The following is a 22009-nucleotide window of genomic DNA, read 5'->3' as shown; positions in this document are numbered from 1 at the left end:
GCAATCTAGTTGTTCTTATTTCCAGAATGTATTTAATATGGATAGCAGAGTTGGGAGGTTTCCCTTGATTAAGAACTTACATCAACTCTCATTTTTAAATTAAAATGTCAGGGCCAAATCTCCATTTACTCAAACTGAATGCTTTATACTAGTGATATCTGGAGTAGCAATCTTTGTTTAGAAGAAACTAAGAGATACGGTTCTGTCTTTTTAAAATCTAGGTGTATTTAAGGAACAGATACTTAAAAGCAATATGACCTTTTAAAAAGTGCTGGATTTGGTTTACTGACTCAATACTTACTTATTAATGCAGTGCCTCTACCCCAGGCACTGTGCAAGGCACCGGTTATACAGATGAGAAGGAGAGAGCCTGGGCCTGCCTTTCTGTAGCTTCTAGTCAAGTTCTGTTCAGTAACTGATCATGAGAAACCACTGGTTGGCCTTCCAAGTTGACTTGGCTAAATTTTAACTTTTTCCCTGAAAACAGTCAACAAGACTTCATGGAACACCAACATAAGAAATGGCACACTGGGCTAGAGGTCAGAGAAAAGAGGCTGTGAGAGTCATTGATTCATCTGCTGAGTTCTGGTCACCCAACTATCTCCCATCTGTGCTATTTTTGAGAAGTATCAGATTTTTCTTTTAAAGAGGTTAGTTGTGCAACCATAGTCAAAACAACAACAACAACAAAACCAAAATAGAACCTCATCTGAGGAATATAATAAATAATCTACTACAGAATGTCTAAGATAGTGCCAACAGAGGTTAAGGTACTTTTTTCCCCCCTTTACCAGATTTTAGAGTCATGTTTCATGGAGAAGCACAGTGGCTTTTAAAAGTAACCACACAGGGGTATCTGAATGGTAGAGTCAGTTGGGAGGCTGATACTTGGTTCCAGCTCGGGTCATGATCTCAGGGTCCTGGGATCGAGCCCCACATCAGGCTCTGTGATCAGGGGAGAGTCGACTTGGGATTCTCTCTCTTTCTGCCCGCCCCCGTCTCTCTCTCTCTCTCTCAAATAAGTAAATAAATAAATCCCTTTATTTAAAAAGTAAATAAATAAATCAAAGTTACCATATAATAAAACTTATTTTCTCCATCCCATAAGGCCAAGATGTTAAAGGAAAGCATCAGTCCCACGCCCCCTTACGGGGATTTCATGTGGGCTCAAGTGTATTCTGACTCCTAATCAAATGGTCACTGTCAGCAGTGCTCTGCCTATAATAAGTGTTTGATGAAAACTTAAGGATGGGAGAAAAAGAAATTAGTATTTTTATGTGCTAATACATCAGGCTCCACACCAGAGACTTACATTCACAATCTCATTTATTCCCCATGTGAAGCTTACAAGGCAGATTTCTTTTTTCCCCAGATAAGAAAGTTGAAGATCAAAGATGAAATCATTCACTCAGGGTCACGCAGCTCCTCATTGGCTCTGAGGTCTCAGTTCTTTCTACTATACACCATGGCCCTCACTGCCAAGGTCTTCACAGACCTCCCAATGCTGATAGCAAAGGGCTCCCCTTCCATGTGGTCTCTGCACTTGAGTCAAGTGTCCCTTCCTAGTATGAGAGCACACTGCTCCCAGCACAATCTCTGGGACCCTTGAAAGATGGTCCCGTGTTTCTCAGAGTGCCCAAACACTGATGAGGGAACAAGGTCAGGCCAGTCTCTAAGATACAAAGCAAGATGAACTCAGCGGGTCCTCCTGCCAATTGCCCTCACCCTTACTCATCTGCTGGAGCATGCCAAGGCCTGCCTGGAATGACGCAGAAAAGGGTCACCATGGGTGATCCTATACCCCCCTTCCAATTGCTACAAAACAAAAGTGCAGGACTGAAACAGCCGGGCTCCTTGAAAACCCACCAAGGCTGTTTCATAGGAATCAAAACTCTAACAGAAACTATTTGCATCCATCAACCTCAGAGCTAAACCCAGGAGTAGAAGAGAGCAAGTCTAAAGGTAAAAGGTCTAGGAGTCCCTGGACCCAATCTGCCTTGGAGGTCCAGCTCCTTACAGTGCCCGCTGGCTGTTCCTTTTTTAACTCATCTGGGAGCCAAAATGTTTTATTTGCCCTCTGCGAAGTTCTGACTATAAACACGTTTCAATTGAGAGATACAGATGAAGATCGCGGCGATCAAAGGCCCAACTGCAAACCATTGATAAAACCACGGTCTACTCCAGCAGCCCCACAGAACCGTCCCCAGAAAGGCAAGGCTGCTGAGGGGCAGAGCTACTTAACATAAATAAACAGCAAGTCCCCACTTGGGTGAGGAGATGCGGCTAATTTTAGATGACTGTTGCGTATCTGAAGAAATGGAGCCTGGACTTCTCGCCGGTTGAGTGCGGCCCTCATGCCTAGCTCTAACCGACTCCACCTCAAAATTTCCTCAACGATGAAAAACAGGCGGTCGGGAAGCTGAAAGAAGGAATTCATTCCTGTGCTGTGAGGTCTCCACAGACAAAAGTGTCCAGTCTGCTCCAGCCCCAGGCTGCCGAGGCACTACCATCGGTTGATGTTGAGAAGATTCCAGCATTTAGGGACATCGGATAACCATCAGGCCCTGTGCTGTGTCCACCGATCAGCATCTGAGGGAGTGTTCATTCTGGAGAGGCTGTGGAAATCCCTCCAGAGCAGGCAGAACTGGAGAGAGTTCTTGGTTATGAAGCACAGCTCCGCCGATCCCATTCCTAGGAAGGCTCTGGAACACTCCATGCCTTGAATGCATACGGAATGTTGCCTCCCAGATTAGAAATGAGTCGGATACTATGTTCTGCTGATACACGAATCCACTTTTCTGAGATCCAGTGAGTTGCTCTCTCTCTCTCTCTCTCTTTCTCCTCTCTGTCTCTCTCTCCCTTGAAGGCAGCTGTGACGTCCACTGAATGTCCAGCCAAGTGTACTTGTGAACATCCTCCTGTCTCATGCCAGTGAGAGGACCCGGTTCCAGCCCGGTGGCTTGATGTCCTTGCTCATCAGCTTTCAGGCTGAACTGGGGAAAAACAGTCTATCCTTCAAACTGTAGAAGCTTTCTTTCCAGGGAACTAGAAGGTCCTGATGGCTCTCTCCAGTTACCCGGCAATTATGTAATTGCTAAGCTCCTGCAGAATCTCTGGGACCATTCTGCGGGCTTCTACGGACTCCAGCTGCAGCCCAGTGTTCTGGGATGATTGCAGCCTTTGAAGGGACGTGAATGGACGGCCGGTCTCAAATCCGAGCACAAAGGGCCGGACAATGGGATTCCATCTCTAGCACAAAGATGCTCCTGCCTAACGAGGCCCTTTCTCCTCCTCCCAGGCTGTGCAGCTAACTCTTGCCTTCGCCCGCCCTCCATGTGTGTGGAATGTGGTTCACTCTGTTTATGCTGACAGGTTCCAAAAGAGGCAGAAAATCAGCTGAAGTTTTGCCATGGGCCCTGCACAAGGTAATCATTTAACACATAATGTGAAAGCTCCAGAAGAGGACAAGATGCAAGGGGGTGGGAAGCATCTCTCCAGGCTTCCTGCACTGGCATGAAATGAGTGCTTCCCTTCCTTCTGCCAGCTCCAATCCTTCATGTTGACATTACACATCCTGTACTGGAGATCCACCCCCATGCTGCCGCTTGCCCAGCTGAATTATCTCCTGCGTCACAGCGGTGCTAACGGAGCTGCTGGCTCGGCAGACCTGAAAAAGCACCGTTTCAACGCTTCCCACATTCAGCAACTGGACACAGGACCAGGGCGTCGGTGCTGCCTCGTGGGCCCTCCCGGCAGCCGCGCAGGACTCGACCTAACCTTCTGCTAACCAGATGGTCTGCTGGCCTCTTGGGACCCAACCATTAAACTTTACTTTATTAAATTCTATCAAAATGTGGGGACAGTTTACAGCAGTGTGTCTGGTTCCTCTCCAACAGGGTTGCTAAGATGAAAATGACCTAAAAATATCTGGAAACTCTACTTCACACCAACAGAGAACAAGATATTTTGGAGTAAATATTTAAATGATCTGCCAGATTACGTACCCCAGCAGCACTGACTACACGGTTAGCAAATGATATTGTAAACATATACACACAAAGACTCAGAAATGCAGGCATCTAAACAGGAATCCATTTCCCACTGGCTAAAGCCACAGTTCACCAGCCCCTGACTCCAACCTATTTAAATGTGGGGAAGGACACCATCTCCATCATAATCATTTCAATTACCAAAACAAAGAGCCCAACACCACAGAAAGAACGAAGGTCTCACAACCCCCTGGGTTCAACCACCCAGGGGGAGGCAGCGCATGCCAAGGGTACTCAAAAGGTGCTCAATAAATGTTTGATGAATGGAGAGATGGACCGGCACACGTTTCTGAAATACAAGAGCATCCATAAAACACGCTGTAGGATAGTGAAGACACTACATTCTTTCCAACTCTACATCATCCCACAACTGCTAACTAGGCGTGCAAAGCCAGGCGGAGGACGAATGGCAAGAGCAAGCCATCTGCACGAGAGGCACTGGATGGCTACTAATTGCAAATGAACTACAGAGGTGGCCATCTTTTGGGTACCTGGAAGGGTGCTGGGCGCTTTACATACATTATGCCTCTTGGCCGTGTAGTCACAGACAGAATTCCATTTTACAGATAAGCTGGAGGCTCCCAGCCAATTAAGAGCCTGACCCAAGTTAAACCAATCATTATTCTACTACTTGGTAGCCACGGAGAAGTACGGATCTTGTAACTTGTAAAGAAACCAACACGTATGACCGTGGCATTCCCCAATACACCCACCAAAAAAATCTCCAGGAAGTTGGAGAAATCTTTCCCCTCCCAGCTTTTCAGGCATCCTAAGTCCTAGTTTCAGCTCCTCCTGTTTCTCCCCATACATCTTATTTTACTGAGGGTATGCCTCATGATTAGAACCAGCTATACGGTCACCTCCTTAGTCTTGGGGTCTCCCCTGGGCGACCCAAAATCTCTCACTTGAGATCATCCTAGAGATCCAAACACAGCAAAATAAATGCATGGTCTCTTCTCTCCTAGAGAATCTCTGGACACAATTTTAAAGCAGCAACCGTAAATTCTTTATAATTAAGAAAAAAAAAAAAGTCCATTGACATCCTTGTCTCTCTGGAAGTTCTTGAAATGTAAAAATTTCCAAAGAAGATAAATAAATAAATCATCAAGGGTAATTTGCTTTTAGAGGGGGAAAAGTCCCTATAGCGTTTTACCGAAGAACCACTCAGAGGTTCTTCATTTCTGCCCCGGCCACCACCAACCACCACGCTGTCACCACGGAGGCCATCAATAAATGTTCTTCTAACTTGGAGCAAACAAGGTTAGGTAAGTCTCATTAGGCTACCTACCCTTCTACACTCTGAAATACCATCTACCCTTATGGCACTCTAAAATTAGCCTCCTTACCCCTGAGATCTCAAAGCATCTGATATTACAGCATTTAAGAAGACCAAGTAGACATGGGCTTTCAAAATAAACATATGCACAGAGAAGACCAAAGCAATTCTAGGCAAGGCCACCAGCCTGTCCTTGAACTGGCTCAGAGCTACCCACATGAGTGAGGCCGCAAGAGAGGCATCCGTAGCTCAATTTTCATCGCAATGAACTCTGTGTTCTCGAAAAGACAAATCATTTTTTTGCCAGAACGATGCCAAACTATAGGAACAGTAATAACATCTTGCTTCCAAAATGCTCAAGAAGTTCTCGTTGATTAAAAATTGTTCCCCCACAACATTCCAGGGAATAGATCTCCGCAAGGTTGAGACAGGCGGGGCTTTGTCACCATGAAAATATACCACTCCGAGAGGCCAAGGCATCATCTTCAGGTAGCTTACGAATCCCTCCTGAGCACCCACACACGGATGTGGAGCATGGCAGGGCCCACAGTCAGGCAGAGCAGAGGTTCACAGCATGGGAAATCTCCCTCTGACCAACAGCGGTGAGGACCATTCATCAGTCAGGGCAGACATGGCACAAACTTAATCAGGCGGGACTCAAAACACGGAGTTTAAGACCAAGGACAAAACAATTCACATCTGGCAAAGCCCTGGGAGATCTCTACCCCAGTTTCTCTACCAGTGAGGAAGGAAGAAATGATCATTTTTAAAGTGCCCATTATGAACCAGGACCCCTATTCCCATAACTCGTAGTCCTTATGTCAGTTCTACAGATTCAATGATCATCTCCCTTTTATTGGGTAGGAAATCACGGGAACAGAGAGGTTAAGTGACTTACTCAAGGTCACACAGCGAGGAAGGGACAGAGACAAATTTCATCCTGTGCTCATGCAGTCCCAGGGAGTTTGCTCTATATACTACACACCACTCTCTTAATGAAGACTCCTGCACAGAGAACTGCATTTCTGCGAAATTTGCGCTCTTGATGTTTCAGCAAAAAATAAGCACCTTCTCTCGGAGAGAATATACACATACATGTTTACATATTTAGATATATGTACATATGTATATGTACATGTATACACACACACACACATCCATATATATAGTAACCAAATTCCTAGTTGTTCACAGTTCAATGGCACTGAAGTTTAGCCCATGTGCAAATTTTAAGTCCATTATTTTTTCATATAACTGAATGTCAGGAAGGGAAAGCTGCCAAGTGACAATCTGGCCCCAGTGATTCACGGTGTCACACTGACATAACCACTTCTGATACAGGTTGTTGTGTTTCCTAGAAATCCCTGCATTCATTGGGGCGATAAACAGTAAACAATGTCCACAGCAACGACAGATTCTTTTTCTACCAGAATACTCTATTGGCAAATGTCATGAATTTGGGGGATAAGAGGGTGTGGTTAATATAAAGTTAAAAATTCTCCCTCTGTTCCTCAGACCTTAATGATTACATTGATAAGACAGTACCTCAAACACAGATGGACACTTTTTCACTTCAGGACTATGCCTTGTAAAAGAAAGGCTCTGTTCAAATGAATCACATTAAATCTACTGAACAGATCTCAAGTGCTGGAAAAAAAAAATCTAGCCCAATTCGGATTTTTATGTTTCAGGATTCCTATTTGCTGATTTATTAATGCTTTGCTTTTTCTTTTACTCATATTTGACTCTTAAAAACTTCAGTATTTTTCTGTAGCCATCAACACTAGCGACACAATATGTACATGCTCACAGACAAAATAATGTTACCACCGATCTTTCTGCTAAAAATCCTAAAAGATGATGAGAAGGTGGCAAGTAGGGGGGAAAGGAACAGGGAAGAACACCCTGGGAACACTGGAAATTCACTGTTCAGTAGCTGCTTCAAATAAGATCGCTAACACTTACCTGTGCTGGGGTCAATTTTAATAATTGTAGTTGACGTCCAGAAACAGGGTTATGAATATAATTATCATGAAGCAGCAATTGGGCAATCACAACCTAATTAAGCCCACTGACTAGATTATCTTGTTTTTCCCCTAATAATCACATAACATTTAACACTTGCTAATTTCAGGACCTATGGGTGATGTTCCTTCATTATTAACAAGCTACAGCCACTGGTCAGAGAAAGAATGGTTGAGGTACTCAAAACACTGGAGACGACCAAGGAGTTGGGAGGAATGTCAGGGACAGCTGACATCTGTTCTTTAAAACCATGTCACTTCTCAGTCCCCCAACCCCCAAAATTACTAATCAGAGGCAAAACCACAGGAGAAGATGGAATGCATGATTGAGAACTTCCACTCAAGTGGAAGGAAGGATACAATTCTGCTTTCCTGAATGCATACCATTTTATGTGATCTCCACAATGTGCGTTTTCACATTACAGTGGAATCTGCCTTTGAAGAGGCTCTTTTCTTTTGTTTTCAGGATAATGGGAGATTCCACCACCAGGCCTAAATACATAAGACTTTCTATAGTTACCTCCTTGGACATGCTCCAAGGGTCCGTCCCTCTGCCACCCTGCCTCTCACGTGGCTTGTATTCTCAAATTCAAAATCCTAGTCCCAACTGGATGTTACTGCTCCCACAAAGATATGTTGGCTCAATTCACCTGCACTTTCTACAAAGCTCCTGAGGGTAACCTGGGTAGCTGTCTCCTCATAGAGGAACACTAGGGAACCACGTTAAGAACTGGTCTTTATGAGACCAGAGACCAGCTGGTTTGAGGGAGTATCATAGAAGGCGGGGGGCTACTGATTAGGGTCCCAGTAGATGCTACCTAAGGCTTTTAAATCAGAAATTCCACCTAGAGAACCGCATACTTTGGTATATCTCAGTGTTATTCTCTTCCACTATGTATTATTTTTTCTGACCTTTTTTCCCTCCAGTGAAGGGCCTTTATCTAAGAAAACAATGGTTTTGATTAAGTTTGGTACATGATAGGGATGGCAGGCTTAAAAAAAAAAAAAAATGGGTGGCCCTGCGGCTTCCTCAGGACACTTTACAAACAGGGACACATGCTTATCCTCCTACACAGATTCTGGCTGGGAACAGATCACCTGAACAGATCCGTAGCAAAGTTAAGATTTTATAAAACCACGACTGGTTGTTTTGAGGTTAAAGAGTCTGCTCAGCAATTAATGTCCCAACTGCCTGTCTTACAGTAAAGCTACTGTCCTGGGTATCTTCAGGATATTTGGACCTGCTCCATCTCCCTTAGTACAGCTTGTTACTCTATTAAGAGCATTTGTGGTCATCCATGAACAGCAGCTCCCTTACTGTACTGTGATGTTTCAGGGAGAGGCAAATAAAATCCAAACATTCATCACGTCTCTGTGATCTAAACAGAGCACAGGGTGATCACTAAAAGGCATGGGGGACATTAGCACCCATGCTTTGAAGAGTATCTGTGCTATTTTCCCCAAAAGTGACCATTAGACAGTGGAACTACTTTTCAAATACAGCCATGTGGCTTTTGGAAACACGTCTCGCGCTTACAGTAAACCAGAGCCAATAGGGGACACTGAGACTTTCAACAGGAGCCCCAAGAAGAAAAAAAAAAGTAAGACACCCTCTTTACCTTTAAAAAATAGAAAGAAAGAAAGAAAAAAGTCACAGAGTGTATCTTTCTGCCGTAACAGGTAGGTGTTCCTTTTTAAATATCAGCAAGTAAAACTACAATTCTGAGCTTTGCACAGTACAATTTAAAAATATTTATTCTCTAAATTTCCTCGTACATGGTCTCCTGCTGTTTTTCACCATCTCCTCTATAACTCAGAAGAACAAAAACAGGGTACTCTTTAGTTAAACACACTTTGTCAAGCTATTACAATAAGTTATATCTCTCATATCAACTAATATATTACAATTAATTTTCCATTATGCTTAAATTTCCCTTCTAGAACACCAGGATATACTACTGGCGTAAGCAACTGCAAGAGATAAACCATCACAATTATAAGCTATTAGCAAACTAATTAATAACGGAGGCCAGTTCCCACCAGCTGAGGGCCAGAAGGACTACCCGTGTGTGTGAATCCTGGATTCCCATTTGCCATCTCTGCAACCTTGGGTAAATGACTTTACCTCCCCAGACCTCAGTCTTCTCTACCATAGGAACAGTCCCGGGTTCAGATTAAACGTTAAGCAAATGCTCCCTAGCATTAGTAATAACTCTGAGTCTCTCCAGGAGGAGAAAGAACATTTTGTGGAAGGTCTGTGGGATATGCCTATTATAGAAGAGTTAGCAGCATTTTTTTTTTTTTTTTTGATGAAGCCAGTATCAGAAGGGATCATATTTAGTTGACAGCAGAAGGGGGAGAAGTCCTGGCAGCTGAACTCTGACATTCAGCTCAAAATGGTCTCTTCCATGCGGCAACCCTCCCCAGGTATCAATACTCAGGACCAATTACCAGAAGACCATACAAGAAACCACTAAAGAGGAAAAGTTTCTGGGTGATAAGTACTTGGTACTGAAATCCTTACGTACTTTCTAGCTGGCATCCATTTCTGGCCATCTTCGGGCTACAGCCGGAAGATCCCCTAGACCAGGCCCCATCTGGGTTGAGTGACTGATATGCAATTACTGACTAATTGGTCACAACACAGAGGGATGACATGACTAGGGATTAGAATGGCTAACCATTTTGGGCCACAAAGGCCTTATTTTGGCTTTTTAGATGCCAGGATCGGATTGACTGTGACTCCTGCCTCCGGTGACTGGCTTAATCCCAAAGAGGACTCCAGGTAGCCGCCACGGTCCACTCCTTTTCCCTAGGAGAGAAGCATGTCTTTGTTCTTCCTTCATTCCTTCTAACACCCACAGCCTAGGTAGAGAAGCTCTACGGAGAAGTGGAGAGAGGACTATCAAGCTGCCTGCCCATTAATAATGCAGCGATTTTCTGCTGTGCTCTATTCTTTACTTCATTCATTGTCTAGACCTAGGCCTACTTAACCAGTTTCTTCAAGTGTCCCTCTGTCATCTATCAGAAAAGCCAGTTTGTAACTGGCCTGAAGTCACATAAATGGTCTTCCAAGCTCAGTTCTTTTTTTTTTTTTTTCCCTTACAGGTAGCACTGACCAAAGACTGTGGGTCTGAGCACTGGTCTTCATTTCTCACGTGCAATAGGTTCCAAATTACCAGGGCTTTTCCCACTTACTTTATTGTTTTCTTAAAAGTACTGCCTTTCTTCTTCCTGTTGGCTCTTCCAAGTGGATAGACCTCTTCTACTTGGGACTCGCCCATCACTCCCCTGCCTCTCTTCGCTTTTCCTTCTCCCATCCCAGCCGGCTCTCCTTCCCAGCAAATTTCCACCATATAATTATGGCAATGCTGTAGCCAACTTTTCTGTTAGCTTAACAGCCCCTGTCTATTTCCTACTTGTGCTGATGCTACTGTTTGCTTTTCTGCCGGGCTAATCCGTGTATCCTTTCAAGGCCTAACTTCCCCTACCATGATAGCAGCTGGAGTTGTAATTCACAGGTGCCTTCCAAAGCTTTTCATTAGCAATAGAAACGAGATGGTTTAGAAACCCATTTCTTAATCTGCAGGTGAGTACTGGCACCTTCATGCAGCAAACATCTTTCAAGTATCCCACATTGTGCCACCGCACAATTATTTTCTGAGTAATAAGGACAATGTTATAGGCACATTTGTAGTGTCAAAAGGGAGACTGTTCCTTCAGAGGAAATCAGCCCCCCACCCCCCCACCCCCGTTTCTGGCATTTCCCAGCTCAAGAGACAACAAGCAAGTACTCAACTGACATGAGCAAAACTGAATATGGCAACTTTACCTTCTTAAATCTGAACAGGGAAGAGGGAAACTCCAAAATTTGAAGGCCTTAGCTCCTGTTCTGGTTCAACTGGCCAGATGAGGGCTTAGGGAGCGAGACTAGCCTTCCCCAGCTGGGCTCTGTGGCAGATAAGCCTCTCCACAAATCCTGGGCTTAATTACTTCTGACACAGTTGTCCCGCCTGGGCCTCCAGCTCCTTTTGTGCTCCAACCAATCTGAATCCAAAGGTGTAAGTCTTTGCTTACTCATCTTGGACAAATGCTTAATTTCCTACGAAGTGATCCTTAAAACATTTGAATCAGGATCTCCTGGTCCCTACTAGAACTTTCCCCATCTTTCCTCGCATGGTCTTTGTTCAACGTCTACTCAAAAGCCTGGCAAATCCTTCTCTGAATCAAGCCTTCTTCATTTTCAAGGATTTACTTTTTGAACAAATAAGTATCTACCAACCTTCCCTTTGCCCCCAAGAGCAGGCTGTGTTCTCTGAATGAAGTTGGGGCTAAGGTGTGGACAGGCACAGCAGAAGTATTTTATTAATATCCAGAAGCAACATGCAGGCAACTGAACAAGCAAACACATGAAAGCAAGGAAATCAATATCAAAATACCCATGACCTGGCACAAAAAGAAACCTTCCCTCCAAGAATAACTCATGAAAAAAATGTCTCCAGCTAGGAATTAGGCAAGAACGCTTTGAAGATACCACGTAATCCGCTCAACCAGGATTAAAAGACAACACATTTGTAGGTGACCATACTCACACCTTCTCTACCCTGCCTCTCGTCTTTCCGAGACCTGAGAAAAACCAACCTGGAGTCGAAGCCACATATCCAAAGGCTAAAAAGCTTGTGTATTATACTTCAACCGATAAGGGCAGGAGCCCTTAGAAAGTAGACAAATTTGATGATATTTCTAAACAGAAAATGGAAGTCCAAAGCACTTCAATTGACTTTCTATTTATCAGTGTGTGCAGTTCTCCAGAGACAAAGTTCAAGGGGACAAAAGATTCAAAAGAGCTTCCTAGTAAACTGCAAATACAATCTGAATTCATAAAATTCCATTTTCCCTCACTTAGAAACTTCTCTTCCCAGGTCTTCTAAATCCAGGTTCAATTTGGGATTATCCAATTTGGGATTATCTTCTCTCCAATGCCCCCACCCCCCAACCCCAACTTTTTTTTTTCTTCCTTCAGTACTGGCATGCAAACCATGCTGTTTTAACTTCTTTCCTGTTCTCCCAGTTCTTCTGGAACATTTTATTTTCGACAGTCAACTCATTTGGAGGAGTGCCACACTGAGGTTCAACTGTTTATAGCGTTAACTGTGTTTCTGCCAGAAGTCCACATCCAGCACTACCTTCTCCAGACTGCCTCCTGGATTAAGAATTTATGCTTTAGTTTGGAAGAAGCTTAGAAAATGTGGAAACTTCCAAACATCACTCTTCTTTTTATACAAAATGACTTTCGCTCGTCCAAGAGGAATCAGAAATGGAATCCACTGCACCCTTCCCAAAGTACTATCCTGTCTCTCTAGCTCTCTCGGGTTAAATGTTTCCCGTGTTGTTAAAAATTCACTTCAAGGATGACTTCATGACTTCATTGGGGAAAGGTAAATAGCTAGCCATTGGTCTGCAAGAGAGAATGGGGCTCCAAGAAGATATATGGAGGGCACATTTTTGGATGAGTCTGGAATACTGGAAAATCACCAGCAATTGTTTTAGACTGGATTTCTCTCCCTTGGCCATTCATCAGTATTAAAAAATGGCATCTCTGAGAGAAGCCAATTTAAATCCATACCATGTTGCAAAACAGATCCTCTGAGTCCAATTGTGGGCACTTTGGTAAGTTGCAAGAGACCCAGACAAACCTCCAAAGAAGGGCATCTGAAAAGGACTCCCAAGCCCCGGATGACAAACTGTACAAGAGAGTAGGCCAATCGAAAGAAAAGCCCAGTCTCAAACCCACTAGCTACAACTTGACTGAAAGTCCCATGAACAAAATTGTCCTCTAGAGGGTATCACTTCTGTGAATGAAACCATGCTCAGCCCCAAAATGGTAAATTCAACTAACAAAAACCAATACTCCTGCCCCACTGGTGTTTGATTACAGAGTTTCTCAGAGGCTTGGACTCTGGAGAGGAGAGCTGGTGTTTCACAAACCGCTACAATAAGAGGCACTGGGGTGGTGGAAAGGGCACTGGGTTGGGAGTCAGCCGACCTGAGTGCTAGGCCTGGCTTTGTTACAACTGAACCTTCTGACCTTGGGCAAGTCACTGCCTGTCTCCTTGCCAGTTTCCTCTTCAATAAAACGCCGGGGGAAGGGGAGATCTGAAGCAGATGATCTCTCCAAGGCACAAAACAACTAGCTTCCCAATTACAAGTTCTTTGGAGTCACCATTTACGGTGTACATATTAGTCAAGTTTTTAGTGATTTTTATATTCATTTCGACTTAAGGAAGTAACATCTTTGTCCCTCACCCCAAAACTTCAGCTTAATCTGGGTGCTCCCTGGAGTTCTTCAATATTACAATAAATGCCTCTTTTCTTTTCCTTTCTTATTTTTTTAAAGCAACCTTCCCCAAACTAAGGCTTGTGCTATTAAAAGAGCTCAGAACTTCCCATTTCCTTGCTAGGGCTAAAATTAAACTGTCCATTCCTTAGGGCCCAACATAACATCTGCCAGATGTCTTGGCATATCACACAAGAGGAATTTTCTTCTAGCATTATCTACTCTCCTCTCTATTTTCTCATAATCAATTAATAGGTCACCAACACCCAGCTAATGTTTCTCTCAAAGCCACCAACTTCATAACTATGTGAACCTCAGAAGATACTTGTCCAGCCCCTGTCTCCCCCAACACACAGAGGCTGACTCCCCCCCTCCCCAGTTTGCTGGATTGTAATGATAGACTCTGGAAATATTTTCCTATACTTCTTTTGAATTTCCTTCATTTCCACATACCAATCAGCCAATCATATATTCATGTCCTATCCTTTGCAATCTGAGTTCATTATTTATGTTATTTCTTAATTTGTGAGTGTGGCATTGTGCAACAGCACCCCTGTTCTCCAGTTTTCAACTTGAAACATTCAATACAGCTTTGTCAATGCTCTGTCCCATGAGGCCGTGAGCACTAAGTCTGATAAAGGCATACAGCACAAAGAAGATGAGTGAGGTTACCTTAACCAAGAACCTGCAACACAAGTTCTCAAGACACAAGAACTCAAGACAGACTAGACCCTATTAAAGTACATCATACAGAAAGCGGAACTCTTCCCGAGGCAATTTTACCATTCTTTCCTTTCAGGAAAACTGACCACAAATGCTCTAAAGTCCATTAGTGGAGTTGGATTTCTTTTCTCCTACTATCTTCCAAAAGACTCATTAGAAAGAAAGAACACACACAGACACACACATGTGTGTGTATACATGTGTGTACATATATATCTTTTTCTTTCTATCTAAAAGTTGTTTCCAATTCCAAGGAGTATGGGAAAAAAAAACAAGTCCTCAGGGAATGTGGTCAATAAATTAGATGGACATAAATCTCATATGAGAAATATGGGATACAAAGATCCAACAAGAATCTTTTCTACGGCAACGTGCCTCATAGCTCACATATATTTCTCTAGAATGATTTCTCTTTGTGATATATTAGAGCTAAGGAAAAAATTTGCATAACGAGCTTCATCAACCTGATGTCTTGAAAACAAAACAAAACAAAATCTCTGAGCCTTGACATCAAATGAAAATGTTCAATTTGACACTCTTTGTATTTCGCTCATAGCACACTATCTAAAATACGTGTCCCATTTCTAATGTGTACGTTTGGAAAAATGCAAGAATCCCCATCTTTAACATTAAGTGCTTCCCATGTGGATGAAGGGCGTCAGAGATGAACATCTCTTAGGTAACCAGTTAGAACATATTCTCAAACTCCAAAATGCCTCTTAGGTAACTAATTTTTTCCCTCTAGGAAAGCTCAACTCTAAGACTGTCTATAAAGACACCAAAACATTTGGTCACAAAGTAAAAAATGTGGTGAGTCAAACACTGGACCAGCAACCAGTTTGTCAGATTTTTTTTTCCCCACTGAAGTAAGTAATTAACCGGTTGTCCTGGTATCAACAACAACAACAACAAAGATATCATGAAAGTTTGTTTCAAGATCAACCTATAATGTATTTGTGTTTACATACATAAATATGGCTAATTAGATGCAAAATTATCTGGTAATTACTTTCCCAAATAACTCTTTTTATTCCATTGCATCTGAACTTCCGAGTTTGAACAAGTAACATCCATACATGCATTAGCAAATCTTATTTAAGTATTAACACTGACAACATTCCACTTTCTGAGCAAAAGTAATGGTATCAAAAGATAACATTCAAAACTGAATAATAAAAGGTATGATTTCAAGAAGTAAGATTTTTCAAGTGCTCTTGGAGAAGCCCAGATTTTTAATAAAGAAGCAGAGATCTAAAGAGAAGTATTTTTAAATGAGCACACACATCAGCTGAAAATCTTGAAAACCATACATCTTCGTCTGCAAAAACAGGGTTTTACTTCATTGACCATGGACAATTATCAGCTAAAGAACCATGTATTTCTCCTTGCCTTTCACACTCCTCAGAAGAACAATAACCCTCAATTAATGACACAACAGTTTGGTTTGAAAAATGTGATGTTGTCATATACAGCCTTGTGCATTTACTGAATGACACTGCGACCAGCTACTCAACAGAATATAATTACATCTGGAATCTAAAACCACTTCAATATGCACAATAATATTGTAGACATAGGAACCTTACATACACACACACACACACGCGCGCGCGCGCGCATCTAACACATAATGAGAAAGCAGAGCAAGAAAAAAGCTGGTATAAGTCGCTCACCAATGTGTCCCTTATTTCTGTTGAAGCTGGTACCTTTCTATGTCTCTCCTTAGTTGAAAAGAAGGTCCAGTCAGCCTCCTTACAATATATTAATTGGTTCTGAATCTCCTCCAAGTTTTCATTCCACTGTGGAGGCTTCCTCACCTATCTTACCAGTAGTCCTCTTAAAATACTTCCAACATCTTCCCTCACCCTCAAGATGGCTACCTTACCTAATGGTAAAGCAACATCTTCATGGTTGGCTTTTATAAATTCCTCAAGCATTTCAGGATTTTGTTCTTTACTTGGATCAATTACATACATTCTCTAGAACTAATCTGAAGAACTCCAATCAATGTGTGTGGACTGGGGTAGTCCTGGGTCCTTCCTTCAAATCATCCTCACAAAATGTCTTCCTCAGGACTACTAAATTCTTCCCAATTAAAAAGGTGAAGATACCTGGACATAAGGTTTTCTCCACAGACATAATCTTTTAAAAATTTGTTTCCATAGTGACATTGTTAAGAAGACATCTGATATTTCTGAAGACTTACAGTACTTGAGAACACAGAGAAAAAGAGCAGAATGAAAGGGAAGGGGGAAAACAAAGGAACTAAAAGAAGGCCTTAAACACAAATGGAACAACCTGAAGAGAAATGTGGACTCTGGAGAAACTGGGGTCAGTCAGTCTTAGGGTTCCTCTGAGATCTTGCAGGATTTGTTGTTGTTGTTGTTGTTCTTATCCTTTTTTGCAGAAATCAGCCCAAACCAGACAATAAAGTCTTGCCATGCATCAAATCATGATGAAAAACAAGCCCCAGAACTCCAAAATCTCAGCTTTAGGGCCACCACCATCTTCACAATGAGGAAGTAACAATTCCTGGGGACTTTTTAGGAGACCTGGAGGAGCTTAAAAGTTGGGTGAAGACCTCTGTGGAAAACGTTTAAGGTTTTGCCTTGCCTTTCCTGAAGGAGGTCAAAACCCTTCAGGTCCACTCAAAAGAAGAAAAAAAATTTCAAAAGTTTACTTTAAAATGGAAACAAATGCCTCTAACTTGTGAAAGCACTCCTTTGGTGGGAGAAAAATCTGAGCAGCCCTTACAACTCCCTCATTTCCTTGTATAATGAATAGATGGTGAGGAACCACCACAAGATTTCACCCTGGAAAAGAAGAAGGAGTAGGCAGGCAAACCTCCTCCAGCCATCACCAACAGAGCTTCAAAATGGAGACATCCATAATTTTATAAACACTTCTCATCTCAGCTTTGTCTCCTGGAAACCCGCTCTCCTCCATTTTCTGGTGGAGTTACAACATGACACGGCTTACCTGACTCAGTTCCCAGCTCCCAACCAAACTAGTCACTTCCTCCAAAAACCTGCAAGCCACCTCCAGAAACAAAACCAAAGCAAACCAAACAACCAACACAGACACTCAGACACAACCCCCGGGAGCTCTGGGAGAAAAGCCCCAACTGGTTGGTCTTTTCCCATCCCAGACGCGTGCTGAAAAATAAAACTTTTTTTTTTTCCCCTTTGGGTAGAGGAGAAATATAAAAGGAACTCCAGGCAGCCTCCCTCCCTCTCTGTAGGTTAGAAGCTACAATGAAAAGAAAATGAGGGTTCCTTCAGGAATGGTGAAAAGCCTGGAGAATGAACGTGAGAAGGAGCTTTGTGTTTTGGAGTCTGGACTGGAACCAAAGCAGACAGCTTGCAAATGGAGGACAGGGAGATAAAGAAAGGGAAAGAGAGGGGCTGCTCCAATGGGGGGCGGCTGCGGCTTCCCCTCGTGCCTGGAAGGAGGGCAGACCCCTGGGAACTGCACCAGGAGTGAGGCGACCCCCAAGCCCCTGCCTTCTTTTCTCCCTTCCTCAGAGAGCCAAGCGTGTGTAATGGCTTCTCCTCTCCAGAAACCGTTGTCCTCCTCCACCAGACGCTTCTGAACCCCCAGCCTGGAGACAGCTCCTCAGCAGCTCCTGAACCTGCGCCCCCCACGCGGCCCGGGCCCCCCGCTCCTCGCCTCTCTCCTCACCAGCAGCACCAGCAGCACCAGCAGCGGCAGCAGCCACCCCCCCACCCCCGACACATCCCGACCCCGCATCCCAACTTCGGGGAGAGAGAGAGAGAGAGAGAGAGCGAGCCAAATACCTGAGGAAGAGGGGGGTGCCAATCCGCACGGCTTTGCCATCGGGCTGGGGACAGGCAGACAGAGAGGGGGAAAGGAAGGAGAGGGACAGAGAAAGAAAGAGGTCAACCCGCTCAGGTCGGGGCGGCTCGGAGCGCTCCCTCCTCTGCCCCTCGCTCGCTCCCTCTGGCTCTCGGCTCAGGTCCCCTCGCCTCCCGCCCTCCGCCCCCCTCTCTGTCCCTACTCCTATCCCCACACTCGGAGCATCCGTCCTAGGGCTCCAGCTCTCTCCTCACTCATCTTTCATTTTCTCTTCTCTCCATAGAACTACACGAAATTAATTAAGCAACAGCGCTCCGCTCCCCCCAGAAGGAGCAGCCAGCAGGAAAAGCACAGCCACCTCCACTGCCACCACCACCACCTTCTCCTCCTCCTCTTCCTCCCTCGCTTCTCCTCCTCCTCTTCCTCCTCCCCCTCCTGCTCTCCCTCCTCCCCCTCCTCCTCCTCCTCCTCCTCCTCCTCCTCCTCCTCTCTCTCGCTTCTTCTCCTCTCCCAACAGCCAGTCCATGCAAGGGACTTCCTCTCCTCCCCGCTCCACCAACCCTCCTTGGCCGAATGAATGAGCGCGTTTGTGCCTCCACCGCCCCGCGCTCTCCTCCCCGAAGCACTCGGACCACCCCGAGGTGGTGGTTAATTGCAGTAACTTACAGAAGAAGCGTCCCGGCGCCGGGAGGTGTTTCGGGTTCTCCAGCCCCACCGCCTCCTTATCCTCTTTCTCTTTCTCCTCTTCCTGCTCGGGTTATTGTTGTGGAAGTTGTTTGGGAGTCTCATGTGCTTCTGCCGGGTCTCAGCAATGGAGGATCGCCATCTTCCCTGCCTTCCTCGGCTCCTCAGACTCGCTGCAGCTGCAGATGACCTGAGATATCCGTCTCTCTCTCTCCCTCTCCCTCTCTCTCCCTCCCTCCCTCTCCCTCTCACTCTCTCTCTCTCCCCTCTCTCTCCTCTTCTCTCTCCTCTCCTCCCTCTCCCTCGCGCGCTCTCTCTCTCCCTCCCTCTGTGTCTCTCTCTGAATAATGAGCAACCAGAGGGAGAGAGAAAGCAAGACAGAAAGAGAGAAGGAAGACAATCTTCTCCTGCCACACAAAACGCCGGAGCACCAGGGGGTGCGCGAAGCCTTTCTAATAACAACAACAACGTGCAGGAGACAGGAAGAAAAAAGAAAGAAAGAAAGAAATGAGAAAAGGGCTGGGGGGAAAAAAGGAAGAATTATCCAAGAGCTGGAGAAGAACAGAAGGAGAAGCTGGAGGAGATGCTGAGGCTGCGGCTGCTGTCCCCCCTCCCCCCCGCTGAACCCCAGAAGGAGGCAAGGTGGTTGCAAAGTTAAGACTGGGACATTGTCTTTGTCACTCAGAGCAACACAGAGCCAGGCCAGTGAGATGCAAGAGGAGGAGGTGGCGGCGGCGGCGGAGGAGGTGGTGGTGGTGGAGGAGGAGGAGGAGGAGGAAGAGGAGGAGAAGGAGGCAAAGGAGGAGGAGAAGGGGAAGAGGGAGATGAGATGAATAAAGACCTGCGGAGAAGGCGGTGCGAGGAGCGCGGCGGCCGGGCTGAGGCGTGCGCGCTCGCGTCCCGGAGGCGCCCGGCCGCCCTGGCCGGCAGAGGAAGCCCCCAGTGAGGACCCTGCCCGGCAGCTCATAGCTCTCCCAACATCAGCCCAGCCCGAGGCGCCGAGCCCCGGCCCCAGAGAGTCCCTCACACGCATCCATCTAGAGGCCAATCTTTGCAAAGAACATACATGGGGAACTAGAGGTTGCAAGTCTAAACCCAGATCAACCACGTGGGGCTTTTTAATCCCTTTCCAGCTTGCGGTGTGAGTATCTCCAGTGAAAAGCTCAAATTGTCCATTACTGGCACGTATTTTGAAGTCTTCTCCCCCGAAATAAAGGCTCATTGTGCATTTTATTTCTTTTCTGATATGGAGAGGGGGGATGGGGGAGGGAAGGAACCCATCATTCTGAGCTTCGGAACCACCACTTTATTTTCCTAACTTGTGAAATGTTTTGACGGCGCACCAAAATGAAAAAAAAAAAAAATCTACTTAAATAACTTTACACCCTCCAGCCCCGCGTTGTTTGCACTTTCTGGCTGATCATCTAAAGGCTCGGAAAGTAACAATCAGCGCTTCTAATGATAAGGTGTCATGGTGTTGAAGACATAGAACCAAGATGAGGCTTTCACACCTTGAATTTTATTTAGTGTAATTTCCCCCCAAATCGTTCTGAACTATCTCTTTTGCAAAGGAATGGGTTTCCCCTCACCCCTCACCGGGTCGAACGTCTCCTAAGGCTTTAATTTGATTTGGGAGGGGTGCCTACACTATTTAAAAAAAAAAAAAATCAATACAGCAAGTCGGGAGCAATTGAAGTTCAAGGGCACGGGCTGGTTGTACCATTTCTATTTCTCGCATCCCCGAGTTGGACATCACCAGCATCGGGAGAGAGAAACACACAGCGCGCGGGGCAGAGACCTTAATTAAAGTTTCTTTTGTCCGCGTCTGAATTGGGGGATGTTGGATTCCTTTGCATTGGGGAGCGCGCATCCGGTGGAGAAGGCGCGGTGTTGAAGATCCTGGGCCAGATTGTCCTCTTTAATACTCACTCCTCCTCCGCCGCCCCCCCCCCCCCCCCCGCCGCGCCGCCACACACACCCCAAACAACAGTCCGGGAAGATATACCCATAAACCCATACAATAAAGGGGAGGAGGAGACGCGCGCGGAGTTGGTTCCCATCGGATAGCGGGCTTTCATAAACAGATCCGACTCCTCATTTTCCAAGATTTTTCCCAATCGTTTATTCCGGGGCAGAATCTCTCACCCAGAGGCACGATTTCATCCCCTCGCAGTCAACACTTCCTGCCCTTTTCTCCTCCCACTCACACTGAAAAGCTTGGGAGCCCTAAAAGGGTGTTGATGGCGGGGGTGATAAATAAATAAATAAATGACACTCTACGCGTGCGGTGGAAAAGAAAGGAGGGGGAGGGCGAGGAGAGGGAAGAGAAAAAGTAGGGAGAGGAGAACAAGGAGGAGAAAGCACAGAGGCGAAAGGGAGACGGGAGTCAAAGAAAGAGAAGAGAAAGAAGAAAGGAGAGAGGAGGACGGTAAGGCTGCTCAGAACTGAAATGCCCCTGGCTTTGTGCAGAACTGGCAGGACTCTCCCTTCCAGGTGCCCGGAGGGACCCGGGGAAGTCCTTCTGCCCCGAGCTCCTCCCCCGGGACCCCAGGGGTGTCTGAGCGGCGGCTGCCGCTCCCCCACAAATTCCTCGTGGCAACGAGAGGAAGCGCGCCAGGTCTCCGCCGTCCCTTCAGTGCCCCAGCTGATAATTTACCTCTTTGTCTTTAATAAAAAGCTGACTTTCTCTGTCAAGCCCTGCGCCGGGAAAATAACAATCGTATTTCAGGTTGAAAGCCCCTATTACCGCTGGGTTTTGGAGGCTGTGATAAAAATCTTCCTCGACGTGAAGGTACCTTCTGGGTTGGCTTGGGTCGGAAGTCCTAAGATGGGGGCCGCCCTTCCCCGGGGGCAGGGTCGCACGGAACCAGGCGGTGGGGAGGGAAGAGGAAGCGCCGAGGTCAGAGGAAACCCAAGGCTCCTGGGGCACCAAAGGGCTGCCTGCAGTCGGGGAATGAGCCCTGGGGAGGAGCCTTTTGCGAGAATGCGAGCGCGCCCCAACACGCCTCAGACCTCATAAACCCACTTGGCAAAGACCCGGGAAGCGGCTGGCCGACCGACTGCAGTGAACTCGAGAAATTAACCTGCGCTACAATTAAAC

At 45.5% G+C, this 22009-nt stretch overlaps 1 protein-coding gene across 1 annotated transcript in view; it reads right to left on the bottom strand.

Moving 5' to 3' along the window:
- LOC111146227 (zinc finger protein 462-like) overlaps positions 1 to 18972 on the bottom strand; it is a 69616-nt gene extending 50644 nt beyond the window's left edge. Inside the window, exon 1 of the mRNA XM_022501682.1 lies at positions 18892 to 18972. The gene's annotated coding sequence lies outside the window, so the exon portion shown is untranslated. The remainder of the gene's footprint in view (positions 1 to 18891) is intronic.
- Positions 18973 to 22009: the final 3037 nt, after the last annotated feature.

Source organism: Enhydra lutris, unplaced genomic scaffold, assembly GCF_002288905.1.
Source record: "Enhydra lutris kenyoni isolate GAN:26980312 unplaced genomic scaffold, ASM228890v2 scaffoldscaffold13, whole genome shotgun sequence".
Taxonomy (NCBI): Eukaryota; Metazoa; Chordata; class Mammalia; order Carnivora; family Mustelidae; genus Enhydra; species Enhydra lutris.
Note: the sequence above shows the minus strand (reverse complement) of the source record. Positions and strands in the feature narration are given on the sequence as shown.